The sequence below is a fragment of the Ictidomys tridecemlineatus genome, chromosome 6 (genome assembly GCF_052094955.1).
Source record: "Ictidomys tridecemlineatus isolate mIctTri1 chromosome 6, mIctTri1.hap1, whole genome shotgun sequence".
Taxonomy (NCBI): Eukaryota; Metazoa; Chordata; class Mammalia; order Rodentia; family Sciuridae; genus Ictidomys; species Ictidomys tridecemlineatus.
Window position 1 is genome coordinate 172,075,348 of NC_135482.1, and position 27,163 is coordinate 172,102,510.

The following is a 27,163-nucleotide window of genomic DNA, read 5'->3' on the forward strand; positions in this document are numbered from 1 at the left end:
CCTGTCTTGCCATGTGATCTCCCTCTCAAGTGCTCCTACCATGCTGCCTCATGATGTGATAAAGCTAAGGATGCGTTCACCAGAGCCAAGTAGATGTTGGTATGCTCTTAGATTTCCAATGCTATAAGTTAAATAAGCTCTTTCATTTACAAATTACTTACCTTCAGGTATTTTATTTTAACATTGTAAACAAGACTAATTCAAGTACCAAATAGGTGCATTGACCTTTTATCTTCTCCAAGACTTTCCTATTTTCCTACTATATGGATACATTCCAGATCTGTATCCTTTTCCTACTTTTTATATTCCTTTCCTTTCTCCCAAAGTAAGAATCCAGGATTTCCAAGACATATTGGACAAGAGCTATTATCAAGAAAGATACAATTTAGAAAGAAGGTTATTGATATATTTTTGAGTCTTTTCTCCTCTGCATCATTTTGGTTCTGCACATGAGTTACCTGCCCTCCCTTGGTTTACCATCCTCAATATTCCCATGTATCTCTGGCATGTTACTCAAGTCCCTCCCTCTCAGCACAATATTCCTTGGGGGTGGATAGAGGTAGGTGGGATAGAATTAAGGAAATGAGGAGAATGCTGGTTCCACAGGGAATAGAAATACTAAAGTATTTGAAGATACATCCTTGTAGACAACAGTGTAATTAACTTTCTTGGTGTTTTCCATACTTTTACTCTTAGTATTCCTTCTAAAATTCAACATCTATTTTTATGCTAAATCACTATTGTACTTACAGGTTTATTTTCTCTTGTGCTATAGTACTTAATGATAGATTTTTTAAAAAGAGTTCTTTATAGCTTATTAATATTAAATGATTTGATTCAAAAGCATCTGCTTTCTCAGACCCAATGGACTCAGCATACTTTTAAGGAGCATTAAAATATTGATTGGTCAGTGTTTAACAAGCCATACTGAATAGTTTGCTGTGACTTGACTTAAAAAGTTGTCTTCCCTGATTCTTATCTCAACCAGCTGCATTATCAGGCTTTAACCATTTGTTTAAAAAATTGAAGAGAAGTGTCTCCCTCTCATTATCATGAAGTGGTGAACAACAAGGATTAAAGCTGAAGGAAGGACTGTGTAGTTGTCATTTATTGCTCTGAATACAAACGTCCTTATGTGAAGGTCTTCCCACCATTCCTTTCATCCAAGTATGATCTGTGGTCAGACCCCATCATGTAAGGCACTACTTCAGACCTTTACAATCTTTGCTTCAGAGTTGGGCCAGCCAACTAGTTTGTTCTCGAATTTATCTTTCAGGTGACAAACTAAATAGAGCCACACAAAGTTTAAATTTCAGCCTTGTGTTGTCTTGGTTGGTCAGGCCAAATTGGTCAGCAATGTTGTGTCCTGGAACAAGCTGCTCTCAGTCTACACCAAACTGGTCAACCTACTCTCTTGCCTAACCTCTCTCTCTCTCTCTCTCTCCCTCACATCATGGAATCTTCCAGTAGGAAATCTTCCAATAGGAAAACAAACCCACAGAAGACAAAGGTGCCGGGCCAGTGGGTCAGGGGGGGTGACTAGAAAAAGGGTGTGCAGCTTTGTTTCTTCAATCAAACACCGACTGCCTGCCATTTCTACCCATGCTGTGAGCTGCAAAGTTGTTGCCAGATTCTTCTGTTTGGTACTTCCATAGTGACCTTAGATGAAGCACTGGCTACTTGTGCGGCATGCCTGTAAGGCAAGCAAAGGGAAACAATAGGAAAAATATGAAGTGTCTTGTGAGAGAAGGTACATTTATTTTGAAAATTTGATTTCATGGATTTTTTATAACCCATAATGGGAGATTTGAGGAGATGTCATCTACCAGCACCACCCAGACTACACCCACTGGGTCCCAAATGGACAGAGCATTGCCCTTGGTTTCATGCTTCAGTGCCACAAAAAGATTGATTAATTGGAAGAATTTTGAAATATCCACAAGAATAATAAAGTAATAAGAAGAATTATTTATGAAACAGATTAAAAGAGTAAGGCATATAAGAATAGTTAAGTGAATAGCAGGCATGAAGCTAAAACTAAAGTCTATAAATGCCAATGTGAAGAATTATATTATACATGTAGAGAAAGTGCTGAAATTTAGACATCATGAAATAAAATAAAAGGCAGGTAAATGTAGGTTGTTCAATTATAATAGCAATAGTAATAGCTAGCCATTATTTAGTTATCATTAGAGTAGCTATATCAGTGGAATAGCATTTCTCCAGCATTTCAAATTTAAAATAGCCTAAACATTTGTGTGCTAGATGCTACAATACAATATTGAACAGAAACAGAATCCCTGCTTTCATGTAGACAGTCTACTGAAAGGACCAACAATCAACAAAGAATCACCTAAATAAACTTAAAATTACAACTGATGCTAAGTAGGAAAAGATAAATGATATTCTAAGAGTTGACAACAGAAACTTACCTCATCTGGGAGGATGGGAGGAAAAGGGACATTTCAGCTGAGGACTGAGGGCAGGAGTTGTGAGGGCTGGGATAGGTAGGGAATTGTGGTAAAGGAATAGGAGACTACACTGTAGAAGCTCTATGACACCAGGGAGCATGGGCACAGCTTTTATAACTATGTTAGTTTAACCTGACACATAATTTCCTCAGAAGAAATCAAAATTAAGATGCAGGGAAAATGACTCGAAGTTACCCACAGAAACACTGAATTTCATAGAGTTCCACTAAGAACACTAGATTAAATATAACTTAGTGCCCATAAGGTAAGTCATGCTATGTTTATGACTATGCAGTACCAACTGGTCTTCATTTGCACTAATGGCCAGGAAGATCAGCAGCTTGTGGAGTACATGATACCAGGGCCATCCCTTGTGGCTATAGGCAAGTGAGTTCTCTCTATAGAAATCTTAAAGGATAAGCCTTAGAGGAGACAGCTATGGAAAATTATAGAATAGTATTTTAACTTTTATGTATCATTATGTAGAACCATATCAAGAAATACATCTTTATGTTCTCGAAAATAATACTGAAAGCACCTGAAAGAAATTTAAAAGGATGCCCTGGATCATATAATAAAAAATTATAATTTCTGAAGTTCTGTAAGTGTTGTCTCCTGAACAATTTTCTAAATGAGTAATGTATATATCCACATATATATACACACACATACATGTAGATAGCCATTCCTGGGTTATGCCATTAGTGGATATTAGTGTAAGCCAAATGTGATATGTTTAATAGGTGTTTCGTGGGGGAGGGGCTTAAAAGTACTTTCAATAAGTTGAACATACTATGAACTAGACAAAAGTACATAGGTTTCCTAAAGTTTTATGTTAGTGTAAATTATAAAACTCTAGCAAGGTGATAAAATATTTGGTATCTCCCAAACTTAATTCATCAGAGAATACTTTTTTCCACTTGAAATACACATTCATCAGAATACAGCTTTCCTATATACTTATATAGGTAACATGAAATTAGAGAAAAATCAAGGCTATTTTTGGTTTAAGACTTTGTTGCTACTTAATTGACTTTGTAATCATGTCTGCAATTCCTAGCCGGACCTAGAAGACTGCCCACTCTGGGGACCCAGTCCAATCTTCTCTTCCATCTTGTCTGCCCTTGCCCGTGTACTTTTATGTTCTGGCTACACTAAATTTCTCCCTTACCCTGAACCTTGCACATGTGCCTACTGCTTAGAAAGCCCTAGGACTCACTCTCTGCCTCTCTCTACCCTTGACCTCAATGTAGTTTGTCAGAGGTCAGTTCATTCTTCAAGATCCAGTCCTTGTGTCTCTTTCTGGGAACTGTTCTTTCTTCAGATACAGCATTCACATCATTATATTCTCTTTTATCTGTTTACCTGACCCTCCTGCCTCTTCCCTTGGACTGAACTTCTTACTTCAGGACAGGGCACAGAGAGTTCACTTGTGTACAGTCTTACTTAATAGAATGTACCCATACTCAGAGGAAATGCTTATGCTGAGTGTGAAATTAAAATTGTGTATGTGTGATGATTTAAGTATTCTTCATTTTTCAAATAAAACAAATAAATCAAACGATAAAACACCTATATGATAAAGAGACCAACTTCTCTGTCTTGCATTCACTTATTATTGCAGTTCTCATAGATTATGTATTTTTATGAGTCAGGTCTGTCAACTTTGTCTTTGCACACAAGGACCTTATCATGTTTATTTTTGATCCTAACCACTTAACATAGAGTCTGACCCTTAGTAAATTCATCATAAATGGTATTCAAATTAAATGGAATAAAACCTTACTCAGCTCCTTTGTTTTTTACCTGCTGATATGAAGATTGTCACTGCAAAGTGACTAAATGAGTATGTGAAATCTGAGATCAAAGTGCCAGGTCTGAATCACAGTTGATCACCAATGTGAAGTTGGGCAAGTTATTTGTCCTCTGTTTCCTTAAAAAGAGGATGTTAATGTCTACGTTCTAGGGCTATTATGAAGATAAAATCCTTATCTATATTTATGTCTATTTCTACATAAATATCACTTATTTATCTTAATTATTTGGAGTGCTTTGCTTGTCAAAAAATGACAATTAAATATTGTGATACACAAAGAGAAAATCTCCTACCCTTCTACATCGTATTAAATGTCAAAGATGGGGGTCATGTCAATAAAGAAATTCCCTAAACACTATAAGGACATAATATGCATTGTTTAATGATTGTATATGTTTTCTTATTTGATTCTCTTAATTCTATAAGGAAAACCAGATTTATTTTTATATCCCAGCTGGAATGATGGTACATATAAATGGCAATAAAGAGAGCATACACTGTGTTAAGTGCATGTTTCTAATAATATGCACATGTTTTCGGAGAGTAGAATTATTCTTGAGAACCATAGATAGACATAAAGGTATAATGGAGGATGGGTGAGTCTTGGCAGGTAAGACAGCAAGAGCAAGGTGCAGAGGTTGGAGTACATTTGGCATGTTTGGGGTGATGAGCTCACAATGTGGCACAATGAAGGCTCAGCCAGGTCATAGGAACTGCACCTGACAGTCTGAGAGTATGAAGGGCCCAAATGCCGTATTGCTCCAGCAATGTTAACTAGTCACTTCTCTGAGGACCCTGCTGGCCAACTTGACCCATGAATTACAGACAGGTATGACAGCCAAAGAAGGTCTGGAGATCCTTGAGAGAGAGTTAAAGCCACACACTAGGTTCCCTTAATTAAAATGAACTTTGCTTAATTGCTTTATTCCACAAACAGCAACCAACACCAGCATGGTTCCAGTGCTATAAAAGCAGCCATCTAGCCATTAAGAAGTTACCAAACATTCCTACCAGAATTGTATTGGTTATTGCAAATGCTTTCATTAACAGGACTTTGTGCATTTTGTTTTTAGATGATTTCATTACTGATTTACCCAATTAGTCAATGTCCATTTTCCTCTGCTAAATTAATAATAATGATAATAATAATAATAATAATAATAATAATAAACAAGGACAACAAAAAACTGCTCCCATCCCAACCCCTGGGCTCAAGACGAAGAAAAAAATGAACAAACAAAAAAAGAACTATACCATAACCACAGATGATCACTTGCTTTTCTCCTTTCAGTGCAAGTGTTCTGTTCTGATTTGGATTATTCATGGTTATTGTATAATTTTCCATATTATAAGTACGACATTTATCACCCTCTGCAAATGGCACATGTATGGCTGGGGAATGCAGTGGAGGTGGGGGGGAGTAAGTTTAAGGGTGGGGGCATGAGGTCTTTAAATGTTCTACTAAGAGTCTTTTATCCTGTGAAAACTTCAAGAGTTAAATAATAACAGTCTTAATACTGACAATTCTAGATAAGTATCATTTTACTTCCAGAGAAAGTCCAGTATTTTTCTGTCCCCATTATTAAGTCCACGATACCCTTATTACCTTCAATCTTTCTCCCCAATTTCAAGTATTTGGGGTAAATAGTTGAATTTCTAGATCATATGGCAATTTTGTTTTAATTTTTTAAAGAACTTCCATCCCACTTTCTATAGTGACTGCTCAATTTCACATTCCCACCAGCAGTGCACAAGGGTTCCAATTTTTCCACATTTTCACTGACAATTTTTTTTTATTAAAAAAAAAGCAGTCATATGTATGGGTATGAAGTAGTGTCTTGTGGTTTTGATTTGCATTTCCCTAATAATTAGTGATGTTAAACATCTTTTCATGTGCTTATTGGCCATTGTACATATTTCTTTGGAGCAATCTATTCAAGTTTTTTGCTCGGTTACTAATTGTGTTGTTTTGTTGTTGTTTAGTTGAAGGAGTTCTTTATACATACTGGATATTAATCCTATATCCGATATTTGATCTGCACATATTTCATGACTTTCTGTATGTTGCAATTTGAGTCTTTAATAGTGTTTTTTGATACAGGAATTGTTTTGTATACTTTTTTAGAATTGACGACTGTGCCTTTGGATGTTGTCTGATCGATATTTACATTTTTAATTTAATCTAGTTCTTAAATTATGCCTAATGATTTATGACTGTACTTAAACTTATCATGAAGTCTGACTAAAGGTAAATCAACGTGGTTTTAAAATGATCTGTGACAGAAGAAGACCAATGAAATTTAGAAATTCCAAATATAAACATTTTCAGGCTTGAGCTCTGTTAGAGTACATAAAGGAAGCTTCAAAGCTCTCCATCATTGTCCCTAGATTTAGAATTCTGACACTACCAGAGAGAGACTTTGAATATTAATTGCTGCTGTATGGCAATAATAAGATGAAAAATTACTGTAGAACAATCAGATTAAAAAATTCCTGCATTTGGCTAGTCCCAAAGATGGATGGGAAATAGTAATTCTCAAAGAACTGAATTTTCAAGAAAGTAAAGATGTTTGTAAAAATTCAGAATGTGCCTCAAAGATTGACTCCTGATGGTCTTACTATAATGTGATACATCACTGATATAGTCTATCAAATGAGAAAAGCTATTTACCATCCAGTAAATAGAAAGGGCTATGAGGTGCTTTATTATTTTTAGACTGCATTACTTGGCTAATTTACAATCCAAGAAAGCTACTAAGAATACCCATCCAATTCTGTTTCAGTTTTGTTTTCTCCTACTCTGTGATTTATTTTTAGTTCAAGAAATTTCTTCCACAAATTATCACGAGGCCATAGAGTCACGTGAATTATGTACTGCTGTAACCATTCATCGTCTGTATAGGAGTTTAATAGAAACTCTGATCTCTGATCATTCTGGTTGGTTCACATTTGAAAGGATTACATAAAACTCCTTTGAGTAATTAGCATAGCATATCAACAAAGGGTTAGTTGATTTTTTACAATAGAAGGTCAGGGAAGAGAAAGTCATTTAGAAGACTTAAGAAATTGCCTTCCTGAGGTCATTTTCACTCTCAATCATGAAATAACTTCAAAAGCATGAGTCAAGCTCTTAGTATTTCTGGAGTAAACAGCACTACTGAGTAACTGTAGTTCAATGACAGCGTCTTCATTGGGTTAATGCAAATTAGAGTTAATAAAGATGCATTCATGCACATATGTAGGTGTACTTAAAGGGGTTGTGTCTGTACGTTAATTAGGGTCATATTTAGCCTTTCATTGTAGCTCCGTATTTACTTAACCTCTGACTTTATGATGAATGATCCATTTGGAATGAACTTTTTGTGCTCTTTCAGATATACAGTGCTTGCAACTGCTTACATATGTTTTAATTTTTTTTCTCCAATTGTTGGAGATTCAGTCACAAACCTTTATTTTATCTGATTATTTACATTAAAAGAGATTAAATATTCATAGAGAATTAGACTGAACAATATGTAGGCCTTCCAGCTTCTGATTGGTTGTGCATTAAAAATGAAATACAGCAGGTATTTCTGAGACATAGTCTATATGGTTTCATATTTCTTTGAGCTTTAATTAGAAGTTGATCAGAAATAAACATTTTTGTGACTACATTTTCCCAATCTCAGTTCAGGAATAGAAATAATTTAGTATTATTTACAAAGCCCAAATTGGGAAAATGTGAAGTCCATGTATTGGGTATCAAATATGTACCTTAAATCATATAATTTTAGAAAAGAGACCTCAGAGGGTTTCTGTTCTGTTTCTCTCACTTTGCAAAGGTAGAAGCAACAGAAAGTTGCTGAGTTTACCCTTGGCAGCCTAACACATAGCACACTAATGACAGCCTAAGGATGATGACTAAGGGGGCCAGGTCACATCCTAGTTCAGTATCCTCTTTACCAATCCAGATTATCTTCTTTCAGCTATTCCTTTTTATAAGCAATTACACATTTCTATTTAATTAGAAGATGTCATGTGTATTAATGGAAGCAACAGGTAATTTCTCTGTTAACTTTTTTTAAAAAATATTTTTTAGTTGTTGATGGACCTTCATTTTATTTGCTTATTTTTATGTGATGCTAGGAATGGAACCCAGTGCCTCACATGTATGAGGCAAGCATTCTATCGCTGAGCTACACCTCCAGTCCCAATCTCTATTAACTTGTGAATTTTTCCTTACTCTAACCTTTATGATGAAAAAAGAGCATTCAAAATCGCAAACATTTTCAACAAGGTAACAAAATGCAATCTAGTGTAAAATACTTAATAGAAAACATAGAATATATATAGACTCAAGGAGGGTACATTTTCTTGTAGGTATTTCAGAAAAGACCTAGTGTTTAACAGATATTTAACCAGAAGAGATATGGTGGGGGTTGAAATGACTTTTTCTATATTATGTATGCTTTCAGATGCTAATGAGGGTAAAAATGGACAAGACTAATAACATTAAAGGATATCTCTTTGCTCAGATGGTAGACACATTGGCAATATAGAAGGAAGCATAATTAATTTTTTCCTTCTACTGAGGAAAAGCCAATCTCAATGTTCTTAGTCTATTTTATGCCATTTTATTCAGAGATGAAGTGAATCAATCCTGAACTTTGAGACAGATATTTAAATGAAACTATTTCTTTGAAATTATTTTTATTATAAAGGAAATAGATTAAATGAAAACAGAGTGAAATTCAGAAAAGATAATTTTGTTCTGCATGTGAATAGTATAAATACACCAGGAAATCTATTAAGTTACAACTAAACACAAAAATGAATTCTAGAGGAGCTGGGGTTGTATCTCAGCAGTAGAGTGCTTGCCTAACACATATGAGGCACTGGGTTCAATCCTTAGCACCACATAAAAATAAATAAAATAAAGGTATTGTGTCTGTCCAACTACAACTAAAAAAATATTTTTAAAAGAATGAATTCTGGAATATTTTTAAAAACAGAACTCGCAGGTTTGCAGTGTACACTAATTTGCTGTTGGTCTTCTGAAACTAATCGTATCATGCAAACCATTTTTCTCTATTTCCCAAAACTCAGCTAAGAGTGAGTAAAATGTAGTAAAATCCAAATTCAGTGAAGTGGCATTAGCAAATCTTCAAACTATATAAATTTCTTTCTACCCTTCTGAAACTAATTGTACAGTGCAAACCATTATTCCCTGATCCTCAAACCCAATCAAGAATGAAAAAGGTAAGAAAATTCAGCAGAAGTGTCCCATAAATTCAAAAATTAATTCTTACTTCTAAGAGGATCAAAGGTGCTAAGCACAGCTATATTATAATAGACTAGTTCATAATGATTAACAGTTAATATATGTCAGACCCTGTTCTAAGTACCTTGTAAATATAATCTTATTTAATCTTCATAACAACCCTATGAGGTAAAAGATATTATTATCCCCATTTTACAGATGAGAAAGCAGAATCATAAAGAAATGGATTTGTTCTTGCAAGTGGCAGAGCTCACCTGGAAAACATTTTGGAAAAAGCCAAAAACAATATGTACATTTATTTCATCATGTAGCTTAGATTCATTTCTAGTATTCTGAACCATCATGATAACTTATGTTTTGATTATAAAACTAGAAATTTTGGAAAAACTTAAAATATTATGAATCTATCAATATTTCTTGAACATTTTGACTTACTTATTGAGAGACAACTGTATTCCAAGCCCAGGGATGTTCTCTATTCTATAAATGATACATGGCTCTTAAAGTAAATTTTTCTTCCATCTACTTTCAAACTAAATCTTACCTAAAATATATATAATTACCTTATGTGTGTATATGAACATATACACACTTTTTTAAATAAAGAGAAAGTGAGTCTTCAAGTGCTTCTTTATATAAAAGACTAAAACAAGTGGCAGTTGACATTAGATGGCAAATGTATTCTCAAGTTGATATTGTGTTTGCCTTGAACTACTGGACCTGTTTCCAGACCATTAACTTTGCTCAGAACAGATAAACAAGCACCCATTAGAAAGTTTCAACATACAAGCTATTTTGGAGTGGGCTTTTTTTTTTTTTTTTTGGTGCTAATATCAAGTGCACTGAAACAGAATAAAGATGGCAATTTTTCAGGGTATTTGAAGGGAGAAAACTTCAGTAAGAGAGAGAGAGAGGCATTCACACTGCCCAAAAGAAAATTTAATTTGATTATGAAGATCAAGGAGTAGGTGGGTTTCGTCTGTCAGCAGAAAAAGAAAACAGTGAAGGCACCTGCTAATGTCTATGTACTTTCTGAAGCTGATATTAAGTGGGGGAAAGTACTTCTGAATTGGGGTCCAGAATGCCTGATAAGGCTAAACAGAAGGAAAGATATTACCCTGCTTATAGGGTTGCCAGATAAAGTGCAGAACAATATAAACATAAATATATTGCATATATTTAGAGTAAAAATTTGTTTTTTCTGAAATTCCAATTGAATTATCCATCCTGTATTTTTGCTTATAAATCTGATAGCCTTACTCATTTCCTGTCTGCAGGGTACCCTAGCTGCAAGCTGCTAGTGGCTCTCATGGTCTCAGTCAGAGATGCCAGTAGAGAATGTCTGTAGTGAAGAGATGATTTGTGATGGAATCTCTAACAGGGAACATTGGGAGGGCTTCTGCTATCATATGAATGTTTCCACCAAAGCTCATGTTGAAATTTAATGCCGTTTTAAGGCATTAAGAAGTAGATTAATGGGTTAATGGGTGATCTGAAGAGTGAGTCTGTTAGAAAACCTAATGTTTGCCTCTGTTTGACTCTCTCTTGTCTGCACCCTTTTCACCATGTGTTCTGTGCTACCTTAGGACTCTTCAGAGAGTCCTCAACAGCAATATGCGGCCTCTCATGCTTGAACTTCTGATCTTCCAAAACTTTTTTAAAAAAAAAAAAAGAAAGAAAGAAAAGAAAACTTTTTTCTTTTTAAATCACCAAATCTGTAGTATTCAGTTTTAGCAACAGAAAATAGAGTAAGGCAGTCTTCCAAAAGGCCCTCTGACTGGAGATTGGACACTTCTGTTTTATCTAACACATTGGAAGAATCTACATGTTGAACTGCATCCTCATAACCCCTCTCCTGGCCCTGGAGTTTGGTGGACCTGCCTTTATAACCATAGCCTCCATCTAGTTTCTGTCCATCAAGGCTCTTATTCTCTCAGCTTTCCCAGTCTACACTTGTTGAAGACCTTTCTTGACACAGGTTCTTTTGTACTTACATTGCTATTTCCATCACAAAGCAGGAAGCTCAGAATATATTAAATGAAGAATACAAGTTTATTGACTTTGAGATTTCCAGAGGTTTTGTTTATTGTTTTTGTTATTATTTTCTGCTAATAACAGTAAAGAGGAAACACTCTTCCTCCTAAACACTCATTGTGTCTGTTAATTTGTAAAAACGCATAGGGAAAGACAGAGTTACATACAATGCTCTTTTACTATATACCCAACATAGTGTCTGGTACATTCAAGGTACTCAACAAATATTTGTTGAGTGAGTGAATGGATGCTAATTATGGTATTAGAGTACAAAGAGAGCTGGTATAAGATTTATCTACAGTTCTCATAAACACCATTTTACTGAAAGAGCTTTTCTGTATTATAGGAGCTGGGCCAGGATGGGGGAGGCAAGCTGGCTCAATGTGCCACAGTTTGGGATATACTGAGAAGAATTGGTGAGGGTGCTAGGAGGAAGTAGGGGCAGGTATTAGTCATGGGGTTTACTCTTCTAAGATAAGAAGTGTTTGAAGTAGGGGGAGAGATTGAGGACACAAGTAGTACCAAACAACAGGAGGAGAAGGAGGAAAAAGAGGAAGGAAATTTCAAACCATGTTATCAGGGAGGGAAGGATATTTCTAACCGTTCCTGGGCACTTTGAGTACCTTGTCCTAATGGCCATAAACTGGAAGTGACAAGTCTACATTGGTATGCATCGTTAAGGACCACTCACTGTGTTAGAAATTACTAGATTTTAAATTCATGTAAAACAACAAACCTTAAATTTAGTTTGATTGATATAATTATTACACTCCACTAAAGTAATGGATATAGGTAGGGAAAAAATATTGTTGTTTAGAACTGAGTTCCCTTCCAAAGGAGAGGTGTCTAATCAATTTACATTATATAATAAGGGGAAATCATAGGTAGTTAGTTGTCATTTATGTTTGGAATACTTTTCCCATGGAGATGAAAGCAGAAATGAGCATGTGAAAGAAAACTGAACATTATGTCACTCAAGATTTAAGTAAATCATAGGGAAATACTTTAATACATGATGCAAGTTTATTGTTTTTACTGTCTTAAATTTTTTGGTTTTTTCTTTAAAGAGGTCCTTTTTCCCCTTACTTGCATATGGAAAGTGATATTTTTAATGTTCTTTACTCTATTGCACTTTACTGGAACACTGATCTCTTGAATTTAATTGAAGCCAGCTTGTTTGTGGCATTGATTAACTGTTTAAAGCATAGAACTGTCTTCAGGTTTCAAAACATGCTTGAAGTTTTTACCTAAATCTATGTTTTATTAGATGTGAATTTAAAGAAGTTCCAGAAACAGCTGTAGACATTCTTGTTTTGTGTCTAACATATATTATCTAAAATAAAAATGGTAAAAAAAATTAAGTCTTTTGGATGATGGTGTAGCACATTTCTGACCTGATGAAAATTGTGCCTTTCCCTTTTTCTTAATATATTATCTCCATAATGACAGATAGGTCATGAAGGTGCATGCTGTTAATGTTGCCATTAATCATTTAGCTATATACCAATTCCAGTGTATTTTTAAAGCAAACTTGGACTACCAGATACTTAAAGTGTTCTCATATAGGACATGGATAACTTCATGTCATAACCACTAAATACTCTTCATAGGAAATAAACATTTTAGCTTTCATCCAAAAAGGGTAGCTTTTATAACAGTTCATTGAAACCCCAGCCCTAAGCTCCTTTTACTAATGCTGTCCTAATATCCAGCCTATCAAGTGAAATCAATGTTTAGCGCTTATAATGCACAGAACTGTAAAAATGTGCTTTCTTAAAAGGCATTAACCCAGAGATCCAATAATACGAATAGTGAGGTTTATCTTGACAGGTAAATCAGCTCATTGCTAAGCAAAATAGCCAGACAATACTATCCTTGTTAGTGAGCTGCAGGTGTTTAAAAACTAAGCGGACTAAGGGAGAAACTTAAGCATTGTATTGCAGGAATGAATGATGGTAAGGGAAGCAAAGCTTGGGTAGTTAGTTAGGCAGGTGCTTGGGGAAAATAAAGGGAAAAAAAGAAATCTAAAATCAAAAGCAGGTGCCTGGTTAATTTTTTATGACTCTACTAGAACTAACAAGAGGGCTAAGGTTAGAAACAAGGAGATTAAAATAGCTATTTCTAAGAAACACTTTTCAGAAGAATAAAGTAAAGTTTTGAAGATAATCCTGCTCTAAAAATTCATTGTGTCCAGATTAGCTATAGGAAATCCAGTAATCTAAAAACAAACATATTTGATATCAGCCTCAGAAATATTTATTAAATCCCTCCAGGATCTGTGACAGAATTCTATCCTGTCTTTCTTACGGTAACTATAATATGATCTCAGGAAGTATTTGGAAGCATTTTTAACTTGGAATGCCAAGTGGTATATATGTATAAATTACATACCAATCTGTTTACTGATCAGGTTTAAGCTATTCTGTATCTATAAATCTAAACTTAGGGAGTAAAAAGTCCACTTATAGTATTCCGCTCTTATCCATGGGGATATATTCCAAGCCTTGCACTAGATTCCTGACAGATCGAACCAAATCCTGAATACATGATTTTCTTTCCTATACATACTGACCCATGATAAAACTGAATTTATACATTAGATACAGAAAGAGATTAACAAGAACTAGTAGAACAATTATAACAACATATACAATTATGTGAATGTGATTGCTCTCTCTCAAAATAACTTATGGTACTGCATTCACCCTTCATTTTCTTGTGATGACACGATATGATACAATGTTTTTTGATAAGATGAAGAGAGATTAACGAATGATATATGGACCTTCTGAAGATATGAAAACTTTACCTTTTGTTTTTATTTCTGGAATTTTCCATTCAATGTTTTTGGACCTTGGCTGATGACAAGTAACTGAAATTGTAAAAAAGGAAACCATTAAAAAAGAGGAACAATTATAGCCCTTTAATGGAAATCTTTAAAGAATATTTTTAAGAAAGTGTTTGCTTAAGGGGCTAGGATTGTGGCTCAGTAGTAGAGCACTTGCCTAGTGCATGTAAGGTACCAGGTTTGATTCTCAACACCACATAAAAAAATAAATAAAGATATTATTTTTCAAAAAAGAAAGAAAATCTTTGCTTAGAATAAAACCATTGATGGATCAATTTTATGGCACACTAATAATATCTTAATAAAGATGTTTAAAAAGCAGTATGAGGGTGGCCCAAGAATAAATAAAAATCATTGAAAAATTAGAGTAAAAGAAAAACAGAAAGAATTTGCAAGCAGGGATAAATATCTCAAGTGAAAATTCTTATAGTTATACCAGGAAAAGTATACCGAGTACAGAGAAAACAGAGCAAAATGTTTTACTGGTTAGATGCTTGACCTCCAGTGAATTTATAGTTCATCTGTAAGGGTTACAGTTGGCATGATTTATTCTTCAAGGTATTAAAGGTTGAGGGATGCCATTCAGTATTTATCTCTCCCACTATTTTTCTACAAAGCTTTGATGAAATCATAACATTTTATCTGCTAGGAAATCTTGTACTCACCTTGGCTGCTGTACTCACCTAAGAACTGGGGTGGGGAAGGTGGTCTCAAGTCTTGCTACACTGCCTTGTCTTCCTTAAAAAGGTCTCCTTGTCCAGTCCCAACTGCCGTCATACATTATACCACGTCATTCGAATGCACAGTTTAAACTTCCAACCGTACAACAAAATGTGGTATACCAGCGGTATACTGTTGATGTGCATCATAAGTACAGTTTTAGGTTGCTGAACTCCCTTTTCCCCAATTTAAAGGCTTTAAACACTCCGCTCCTGGCATCTCCTCTTGCCATTCCTGTTATGATCTAGGTTCCGTCTTAGAATCCATGAGGCTGTGCATTGTGTTCAACCCCTCTCTTCTCATGCTCTCATCCAGATCCACTATTTCCTTCAGTCTTCCTTCCTTACTCTTGTCTCTAGCAAATTGGGGTCCTTTCCTGCTGAAGCTAAGAGAGGCCTACAATAATTTGTTTTATGATGACCTCACACTAAAGTGGAAGGTGACCAACTGATTCTTATTCTAGAGTTTTTACCTATGCAGCTGCCTCTCTCCAGATTAAATTCTAGCAGGCTCTGTCTTGTTCTACCACTTCTGTCTGTAGAACTGTACCCCTCTGTATTCCTTCTCACTTATTTAACTCTCTCCATTTGGCTCTTGTTCACAGTCTATAGTCTTTCCCTCCTCTTTCTTAATCATTATTCTTTTCTCCTTTAGAACCAGTCATATCTTGACCAGAAGGAATTGTATTTTTCCTTAAATAGGGAATTATAATTTTTTACAATATTGTATTCACATTTAGACACTAATAACAAGTTTACACATTAAATTCATGGTATACTCTTGTATGTTAAAGATAATCCCATTGATTCTTTGTTTATTTGTTTTAATTAGCTACACATGACAATATAATGACCTTGACATATCATACATTTGAATCAGATGAGATATAATATCTCATTTTTCTGAGTATACAGGTTGCAGAAATACATCGGTCATGCATTCACATATATACGCACAGTAATAATAATGTCTGCTTCATTCTACTATCCTTCCTATTTCCCAAAACCCTCCGCTCCCCTCCCATCACTTCTCTCTACCTAATCTAGGGTAACACTATTCTTTTTTTTCCCTCACATCTTCATACATGTATTTTGTATAACAATGAAGGTCTCCTTCCACCTTCCATGCAATTCCCCCATTGATTCTTATTATAGGTTTGAAATACTGAAAACTTTACATTTCTATTTTTCACACAGAAAACTCCAGAGTCCCAATCTGGTTTGTGTCAAGGAAAAGGGAATGTTGATTTGTGATAAGATTAGCTTCCTCAAGTGTAAATTGTAGATTTTTAATTGGAGGAGGGTCCTAAGTAATGCTTTAAATTCATTAACTAGATTAAATATTCCAAAATATTTAGTCACATAATTATATATTGCTATTTTGAATTTTCTTGTCATTTATTTTTATTTTTATCAATCATGACTTAGAACTTAAAATGTTTGTGTGCATACTAATTACCATTTTTTAAAGATTAATGTTAAATATTTCAACATTTAAATAGGTAATATATAAGTACACCTATCTTCCAAACCCACTCTGTTGGGTTTTCAATACTTCATTCATTCAGAACTTGCTATGTACAGAGTCCTCCCTATCCATGGGCAAAATATTTCAAAACCCTCAGTAGTTACTTAAAGTATGAATAGTAAAAACCTCACATACTATATTTTTTCATACATACATACCTATGGTCAAGTTTAACTTATACATCAGCAATAGTAATAAAATATTGCAATAATATAATATATAATAGCAAAATAATATAACATAATATACAATGAATAGAATATTATAACAATCTTAAAAGGTTATATAAATGTGATCTGTCTCTCTCTCAAAATACCTTATTGTACTGTACTCACCCTTATTCTTGTGATGACTTGAAATGATAAATGTCTATATGATGAGATGAAATTAGGTGAATGATAATACATAGGCACTGTAATAGCATCAGACCACTACATAAGGGTTACTTGAACATAAGCACCATGATGTCTTTACAATCTGATAACCAAGATGGCTACTAAGTGACTGGAAGATGGGTAACATACAGTGTGGACACATTGGACAAAGAACTGATTTACATCCCAGATAAACAGGATGGAGTAAGATTCATCACACTACTCAAAATGACATGCAATTTAAAACATGAAAACTGTTTCCTTCTGGAATTTCCATTAATATGTTCAGATCATGATTGGCCAAGGGTAACTAAACAAATAGAAAGTGAAACCATGAATAAAGGGGGACTATGGTATTGAGCAATATTTGGTCCTTGGGATACAGATATTAAAAGGAGGTTACAATGCATGGGGAAAGTGAAACTGTACTTTATGGGCCTTATATATATCTTAAAAAATGAAAAGTCTGTGTGTTCTAGGCAAGAGGAGCAAGTACAAAGGCACCAATGCAGTCAAGAAAATATCAGTTCCTCTGTGAAGTATCAGGCAAGCACTGACATTGAGAGTAAGGGAAGAAAGTGCACATGAGCCCTAGGGAGAGTGATGACATTCTGAGAGAGATTTTGAGGTTGTGTCCAAAGAAAAGGGACCAGCTAGAGACAGCAAAGATTGGGCTGGTGATTCTCACCCCATCAGTGTTGTGTCATCAGTCTGCTCAGTTTCAGGATGTCACCTGTAGCACATAATGGCCTGGACATAAGTGTGGATACAGGCATTTTGCCAGAACAGTATGGAAGAACTAAGAACTAAAATAGTTGTGTGTATGTGTGTGTGTGTGTGTGTGTGTATGTGTGTGTGTGTGTGTGTGTGTGTGTGTGTGTAATGAGGCAGTGGTGGAAACTCTGGCTCGTGGAGCTTAATCTGAGGCTAGGAAGGCATAGCACCAAGGAGAGGAGCTGATTAAGTAAAGGAAAAGCAAAAGCAAAGATCAGAAGACATGATGAGGAATGCGAAGAGGAATCAAGATCCTTCCGGAGGCAGAGATAAAGGTTCAGAAGTGCAGTAAGTTGAGTGGTGACTTAGACCAGGGTGTGTCCATGGGAGTGGGTGGCTGAAATAAATACAAAGGTCCCCAGAGTTGTGACTACAAGGATTTAAGCTCTCTAGAGGGAATAGGTCAGAATCAGGTAACACTGAGGATTTCCAGTAATGACATGCAGTTTCTTGGCAAGTGATTCACCATTTATTCATTTACCACATATGTTTATTGTGCACGTGTTTTATGCTAAACACTGCTTGAGATGGAAATCAGTATCCAAAAAGAAAGGCAAGGTCCCTGCTCTTTGGAAAATTTCAATCTAGAGAAGGAGTTATTGAGGTAAAAAGCAAAAATAAACCAATATAAAATATTATGTGGTCATGTGCTATTGTCAGTGTTAGTGAAGTTTGATCACAAAATGGAGAACAACAACATGCGTAGATAGGTGGTCAGGAAGGGCTTCAAAGGAGAGGACAATTAGGCTTAGACCTAAAAGTTAAGAAAATTAAATTCAATAACATTAAAAAAATGTTCTAGGCACAGGAAATACAAAGATAGACAAAAGAGGGGCCCTGAGTTGTATAAATAAATAGAAGTATCCAAAAATCAATTAAATTCAGAAAGATTTCTCAGGACTCCAAAATGAATTTGGTTCACAGTTTTCCTTCATTAATATCAGCTCTTTTTTAAAACTGGCACCTAAGAATACTTTATAAAAAAGCAAATTATACCAAATATATATTATTAGCACTGAATGGCCTATGGAGCCCAACTGAAGTGATTCAGACAATATCATGTTTTCTTACATGGAAAGAAAAATGTTCAACAAAGGACAGTAGACAGAATAAAACATACATTAAATGTTAAAAGTAATTTCTGTTGATCCAGAAACTCTTTTTTTTTTTAAAGAGAGAGTGAGAGAAGAGAGAGAGAGAGAGAATTTTTAATATTTATTTCTTTTTAGTTCTCGGCGAACACAACATGTTTGTGGGTATGTGGTGCTGAGGATCAAACCCAGGCTGCACGCATGCCAGGCGAGCGCGCTACCGCTTGAGCCACATCCCCAGCCCGATCCAGAAACTCTTAAACATAGTAACCCTCTTTGTATTCACCATGTTATCATAAGGCACTAAAAGAAAAACACATATTTTAAAAAATTAAGTACTTCTTAAGTGTTTCTGTTGAAAAAATAAGAAATTATATCTTGAGTGTCAAAATTTTATCATATTTTATTTTTTAAACTGATAAATAGACTTTATTGGTTCATTAAAATATTCGTAATAGTGGGATCCATTGTGATATATTTATATGTGCATATAACATAATTTTATCAGTTTCAATCCCCAGAACCTTTCCTTTCCTTCCCTTCCTTCCTCCCCCTGGTGTCCTTGCTCTATTCTACTGGTATCCTTTCTATTATCATGAAACCACCTCTTTTTTCCCAGTTTTTTCTTAGCTTCCACAAATGGGAAAAACAGACAATCCGGACTTTCTGAATCTGGATTATTTCACCTAACATAATGCTCTCAAGTTTCATTTATTTTCATGCAGATGACATAATTTCATCCTTCTTTATGGCTGAATAAAATTCCATTGTGAATATATACCACATTTAGTTTGTCCATTCATCTGTAGATGGACATCTAGGCTATAATTTGGCTATCATGAATTGCTTTGCTGTAAACATGGGTATGCATGTATTGCTATAATATTCTGAATAATTCTTTTGGATAAATACCAAGAAATGGTACAGCTGGTTCATGTGGTGTTTTCATTCCTTGCCATTTCAGGGAACTCTGTACTGATTTCCACAGTGGTTGTACTAATTTACAGTCCCACCAACAATATTTGTGTTCCTTTTCCCCCACATCCTTGCCAGCATTTATTATTATTTGTGTTCTTGATGACTGCCATTCTAACTGGGAGTGACATGAAATCTTAGTGTAGTTTTGATTTGCATTTCCCTAATCACTAAACATGTACAGCTTTTTTAAAAAATTTATTTGTTGACCATCTTTATTTCTTCTTTTGAGAAGTATCTATTTCATTTGCCTATTATTGAATGAGTTATTTGTGGGCTATTTTTGGTGGAAAATATTTTAGTTCTTTACATATTCTGGATGTTAATTCTCCTTTGGAAGAGTAACTATCAAAGGTTATTCTTTCCTTCTGTTGTATCCTTTGCTATGCAGAAGCTTTTCAATTTGACGGCATACATTTATAAAATAATTCTTGGTATTATTTTCTGAGCTTTAGGAGTTCTACTGAGGAAGTAAGTCATTGCATACACTGTGGAATATTCCCTTTTCCTCTGGGAGTTGCCTAGTTTTTGGTCTTATTCTGAAGGCTTTGATCCTTCTTGAGTTGACTTTTGTGGAGGTGAAAGATAGGAGCCTAGTTTTATTCTTCTACATGTAGATATCCAGTTTTTCCAAAACCATTTGTTAGAAAGGCTGTTCTTCCAACATATATTTTTGATCCCTTTCCCAAGGATCAGATAACTGTATTTGTGTGGGTCTGTCTCTGTTTTCTATTCCATTCCATTGTTCTATGAATCTTTACTCTTTTTAAAACATCATAAATTGAAATACATTTTATAATATTATTTACACTCTTTAGAGTTCTATTAGTAATAAAGATATGTCTCAGGATGTTGAGAGAACTCTGTCTTGGCACTCTTAGTGTCTGAAAGAATTGGGCACATTTAACTGGCTTTAAATCATGTCAGTAGCTGGAACACAGACCACCCAAAAAACACTGTGTCATTTAATAATAGTGACCTTTGTTGAATAAATACAGTTTTAAATAAGCAAATAGGAAATGTACCTGTTTCAAAGATTCTCTAAACTTTCTCTATTATCATGATATCTTTTGTTTGGATTACATTTTAAATTAAACTTTTCACATGAAGTTTAACTTGGATCAGGGTTATTAGAACAAAACTTTCTTCTCTGTATGTGACAAATCAGGAAACGTAGGCATAGAGAGGTAAAACCATGGCTTCTATCACTCCCACTGCATATCATTTGCAGCTGGTATTTGAATCCTACTCTTATATCTTTCAAATTCATTGCTATTTTCTACCACTGTTGAATATCTTCTTTTTAGCATAATACTGTCCAGACTTCAGCTGAATTGGAATCTCATGAGGATTGCAGAATTTCTTTAGGCAAAATAATAATAATTGAAGCTAACATTTAATGAAAGTAAATGTTATAGCAGGCACCATTTTAAGTATTTTACATGTACCATTACATTTGATCCTTTTCAAAAGCTCTATGTGTGTGTGTGTGGGGGGAACTATTACTATTGCTATTTCATAGATGTTGAGACTGAGGAATAGAAAAGATGGATAATATTGAGATCACACAGCTAGAAGGTGTGTAGCCACAGTGTGAACCTAGTTGGTGTCTCCTCTGCTTGGACTTTAGCCTTTTCACTCTACAGTACTACCTGTGGAGGCTGGGACTGGCTTTCTCTGCTCTTTAGCTGATGTGTTCATTGATCTTAGAGTTCAGTAGCACTGTGTATGTTTCACAGTATATATTTGAGTGTCTCTAAAATGTACCAAGGTCTTAAGCTATGCTATAGTGAGTATAAAATGGATGACTCTTAATAGGTCAATTTTTCTACATCCTCTTCCTATTCTTGTAGAATATTGAGTGTATACTGCCTGTTTTTAAAGATGCCAAAGATTGCTTAATAAATATTTGTGTGGTAAATATAATTGGGGCAAAGTGTTACTCCATTGAAGGATACAAAGGTCTCAGCCCCTTCTGACTGTCCACACAAATAAATACACTTAGCTGGCCTTAAATCATGTTAGTAGCTAGGACACAATTAAGTTCACCTAATAAAGTGAGTTATGTGCTTTACTTTTATAAAATAGACAGGCTAAAGGATCTCACAAGGTTATCTGAAAGCAGATGTCAAAATGATTCTAGTGATTGCAACCACTTAAATTTCTTCAAGCTAACATCTTCTGAGTGCCAGGAGAGATCTGTGAGACACTGACCCAGTGGTAATGATGGTAATCATTACCATCATTACCCATATGGTAATGATGGTCTCCATAAGCATGCATGAAAAATACGGAAAGGTTTTACAGTATTTGTAAAGTCTGTGAGATACAGATGGTCCTGAAAGATTTTTTTTAATTTGCCATAGTTAAAAAACAATGATACCCATTCAGTAGAAGATGCACTTTGACTTTTGAATTTAAGCCCTTTGCTGGGTTAGAGATATGTGGTCAAATCCTCTCTCTTGGAATGCTAGGTAGCAGCAGTGCCCTCAGCTCCTAGTCACTCTGTGATCATGATGGGCAACAACTTATACTCTACAGTGATTATGTTGCTAAGTTAAGATGTTCTATAGGTTACCTGTATTTAATTAATTCATTTTAATTTATAATATTTTCAACTTATGATTGGTTTATCAGAACACAACACTGTTCAAAATCAAGAAGCATCTGTGTTGTGATATGGCATTAAGCCTAGAGATTTGAAGCATTTCCTAGTGCACATCAGAAAAATATTAAACATAGCCAAAGTTATTAATCATGAAGGCAGAGCTTACAGCTAACACTAAATTTTGCTTCTGAGGAAGCATGGAACCCAACACTTTTTTAATTACTAGAACCAAACCCCCAAAGCAAGACAGGTAGATTTAGAGGATGGCAATGGAGAACACTGAGACCCCAAACAGGATATGTTCACTTTGATGACTATAAGCCAAAGACCTGGCATGAAAAGTCTGCTTCTCCAGAATCTTCAACAACAAGGCCCTGAAATATAGCCCAAAGCATGCACCTAACATCTCTCTTGGGAAAGAACCTCTCAAAGGGACAGTTCTAAGAGCTCTTCACCCTTCTTTCTGGTAGCAAAAGAAAAAAAGTTCTTTAAAGGAGGACAGTCCCCAATAGTAGAGCTGGAAACCACATGAAATTATGCACCATGACCATGGGCAAAGGATTTCTGGCTTGGTACAGTTAGAAACTGGGCTCTATTCTTAAGCAAAGATTTCCAACAGCAAAATACCCAACAGGCAGTAGAAGTTGCTTCTCCACTTTTCTGTAGGGAACAATGGGACAGAATTAGAGTTGAACATGGGAAATGGGAGTGAAAGAGAGAAGAAATTTGTGGAATTGCATTGGCATTCAGATACATAGGTAAGTGGGTGGCAAGTTCTACTTAATGCCTGTAGTATGGTGATGAGTCTTAATTACATAGAACTAAAAGAAGGAGAAAGAAAAAAATAATGTTTTTATTCATGTGCCAAATTTTTTTTGTCACAAGATTACTTGTAATTTTAGAAATTTGAAGGGAAGTGTTCAAAGTTATAAAAGTTTCAGAATAAATTATGATGTGTCTATCCAATAGAATTTTATATATTTGTTGAAAACCATTTTAAAAGATAACATAAATTGGAAAAATTCTTACAACCTAATGCTAACTGAAAAAAAAGTGTAAAATTTGGTATAAAATTCTTTTTTTAATATACAAAGAAAAAACTGAAAGGAAAATTTTCAAATGATATCAGCTCTTTCTTTTGATACAGGTGATTTTAATGTTTCTAATTATAGCTTTGTGTTTAAAAATTATAATCATCAATACATATAATCTTTGTATTTAAATTGATAAAATTCATATAAGAAAATAGTAATTAATGGCAATGAAACAATAGCATCATAAGCATAATTAAAATTTATATTTATACTAAGTAACAGATCTTACTGATAATGAGTCATCTAAAATAATAAGAATATTAATTTAGTTAGTAAATCATCCTACTATGTGCTATTCACTGAAAAGGGCACAAAGGATTCAGAAATAAAAGTACTGTCCCAGATCTGCAGGGGGATCTCAGGACTATTGGGGAGGCAGAGAGAAAACAATTATACACAGTGCTCTGAAATAAGTGCTCTTCTAGAAGGGACCCCAATGCACTGTGAAAACATAGTAGAGGAAGAACCAGCCAGCCAGTAGGATTAGTAAATCTACAAATCTACAAAACCTCCTCCTTCCAGGAGAAGGTGGCATTCAAGTTGAATAAGGATGAGTGGGGGAAAAAAAGTGAGATAAGGGCATTCAGTCAGAGTTACTGCATAAAGGAAGTTAAACAAAATATGTCCTTAGAGTACAATCCTTCATTTATTCTATAAGTATTTACTGAACCCGACTATCAGGATCCACAAACAAGTAAGACACATCTGCCTGGAGACCAACCACAAACACACAAAATGTCCAGAAGTGAAGAATACTATCAAGAAATTAAACTGGATGCCTTAGGAGGGAGTTATAATGTTATTTAGATTGGGTGTCATGGTTTCTTATAAGAATTTGGAAAGATTTGGGCTAGACAGTGATGTGATAATAATAGTATTATGGTTGGTAGCATAGACTGAATCCTTCCAATTCGCCAAGTGGATTGTGTAATGTTATACACAATAAAAGCCTTTAGGGAGTTACTATTGAGAGCAGAAACAAAAGAATCGCATAAGTCTATTTCTCCAGCTATATTTTAAACACAGGTACTTTCTTTATGAACCAAGTGGGCCTTGAAAAGAGCCACATGGGGTCTGGTGCGACAAAAAGAAATCCATCCAGGTAAGGATGTCCCAGGACCACCAAAAGACAAGACTGTGTCAGGAGGAAGGGAATAGTCAGCAGTGTGCAGTAGCCCCCACATCCCAGAAAGGACAACCAGTAGATTTAGCAACCAGATGATTTATTGGTGACATAAGAACAGTTTCAATGAGGTAGTGAGGCAGCCTAGAGTGTAGCACTGATAAGGGAAGACTCTCCCCCGACCCAAGAAATAGAAGGTAGAGGCAGTATGCTTTATTATAGTTGCTGTTGTTTTGGTTTTGGTTTGTGTTAAAGGCTGAGACTTGAGGGTTGAACCTAATGAGAGGGGGACACAGAGGAAACAGCAGATGCAGCAAATTTCCCATATGAACAAGAAGGGCTAGAGAGCAAAGTACAGGTTAGGGGCTAGGTCTTGGGTAGGAAGAGCCACTCCTCTTCCGTTGTGATAGGCGGGAAGGGAGTAAGCAAGAAGGCAGGTAGGGGCAGGGAGCTGCCTGATTTCATTGCTCTGGAGTAGGTGGTATTTTCATCAGCTTTTGGCAGATGAAGACCCCAGGGGGAAAGGAGAAGTTCCACCTATGGTTTAGCTTTGAAACAGATCTTGTGAAGAATGAGAGTGGATGCTGAGGACCTGTATAAAATATTCCAAGTGGCCCTGAGCTTTCTTTTGAGTTGAAACATTTGCATTTATGGTGGCTCTGTCTGCACAGCTGTGAGATTCCTCTAGCAGGGCCAGCAGCTGGGCTGGGCCATTCTGTGTGGCACAAGCTGCTCAGTCAGCACCTGTTCCAAGCAGATCACTTCAATCTTTCATCAGCTTCTCTTAGACAGTACTCTACTCAAGAACCAGCCAGAACTAAACTAATTTGAAATGCCAGATTCTATCTTCAGATCAGTCATATAAGGAAAATTCCTAATCCAGGGTGTCTGAATATAAAATACATGTTAGAATAGAAAGTAGTAAGGGCCTAGGTTCTTTGGAGCTAAATGATCACTGAATTAACTTGAATGTTCCTTGCTCTATTCCTGTGTATATAATATTATAACTCCAGCCTCTGATTTCAATAAGAGATCCCTTTTAAAAGTCAAATACACAGCTTCCCAGGGGACATATTTGTTAAACATTTTGTCCTTATGCTGAGTAGCAGCCACTTTAAGAGAACACAAACTTGCAGAGCATTTTGTTACTATTACTACATACATACAAAACAGAGGATGTAATCAGAAGGGCATTTGGCACGGGTCCAGAAGGCAATCTGGATTAGTCTGTAACTGGCTGCCACAATTTCAAGTCCATTTCTGATCCATGCCTTATTGCTTCATAACTGACAACTTCAAAGGCTTAACAGGATGGCACAAAAACAGCTCTCCATTACTTCTAGCTTATTCTGAAGTGAGCTGCACCAGTGAATTCTTTTGAATATTTATTCTTTTGAGTTTTAAAATAACAAAGACAAATTTTATCCTCATCCCCCCACTTTCCACCGACAATATGAACTGGTGGAGGAAATATTTACTAACAGAGCTGTACAGAGGATACTTAGATAGCTGCTAATTTCTATTCTTTTCATTTATTTATTTATTTTTTAGTTGGACACCATATATTTATTTATTTACTTTTATGTAGTGCTGAGAATCAAACCCAGGGCCTCACACATGTGAGGCGAGCACTCTACTGCTGAGCCACAACCTCAGCCCCACTAATTTCTATTCTAAATCAGTAGTGATTTGTATAATGGAGGATTGAATGATTTTCTTAAATTTTCAAAATTCCCATGGGGCATTTGAACATCATGAATCACATCAAATAAAATTGTCATAATTACTTTGTTCAAGGTCCTTAAAGAACTTTAGAAACAAATCCTTGTAAATTGCAGGACACCCTGAGGCTGAGAAAGTTTTGTCTTGCCTTATGAATTAAAAGTTGAAACCTAGGAAAGAGTTGATGGTCTCCTGCTGTATTTCTTAAAGAGCCAATGCATCTCCTCTCTTGGCTGCAAGTTTAGAGTTAATTTCTAATTAAAATCCTATTTTATACTTTTGGCCAAAACACCTTAAAATTATTTTATTCTCATGTTTCACCTCCTCATAATACCTATTTTTTTTAACTGTGTATGAATATTAATGCTTTCTCAGAGTATGCAAATCTATTTTGTGTAGGTTCCTCACAGTTTGACTTTAATATTTGAAAATTATTTTTCTCATTGCTTATGCAATGGAAATAGTATTTGTTAATTTCATTAATTAATCCATGTTAATTTCATTGTAGATTGAATTCAGCTAATTATTTTATTGGTGAAAACAAAAATATTAACATATTATGTTACCAGTTTAGAACTCCAGAAGGTCGACCTAACAGAAAAGCTCATTTCAAGTGATTTGAATTCAGGAAAACCAATGAGTTATCATGACACTAAGGGTAGCATGTTTAAATTTTTCGTAACAATTGTGATGGTGGCCTTTTCTGAGACTAAAAGATGGCAAGTA

General features: G+C 35.2%; 1 protein-coding gene across 3 annotated transcripts in view; it reads left to right on the forward strand.

Moving 5' to 3' along the window:
• Stard13 (StAR related lipid transfer domain containing 13) overlaps nt 1-27,163 on the forward strand; it is a 473,503-nt gene that overhangs the window by 232,922 nt on the left and 213,418 nt on the right. The gene's annotated exons all lie outside the window — the stretch shown is intronic.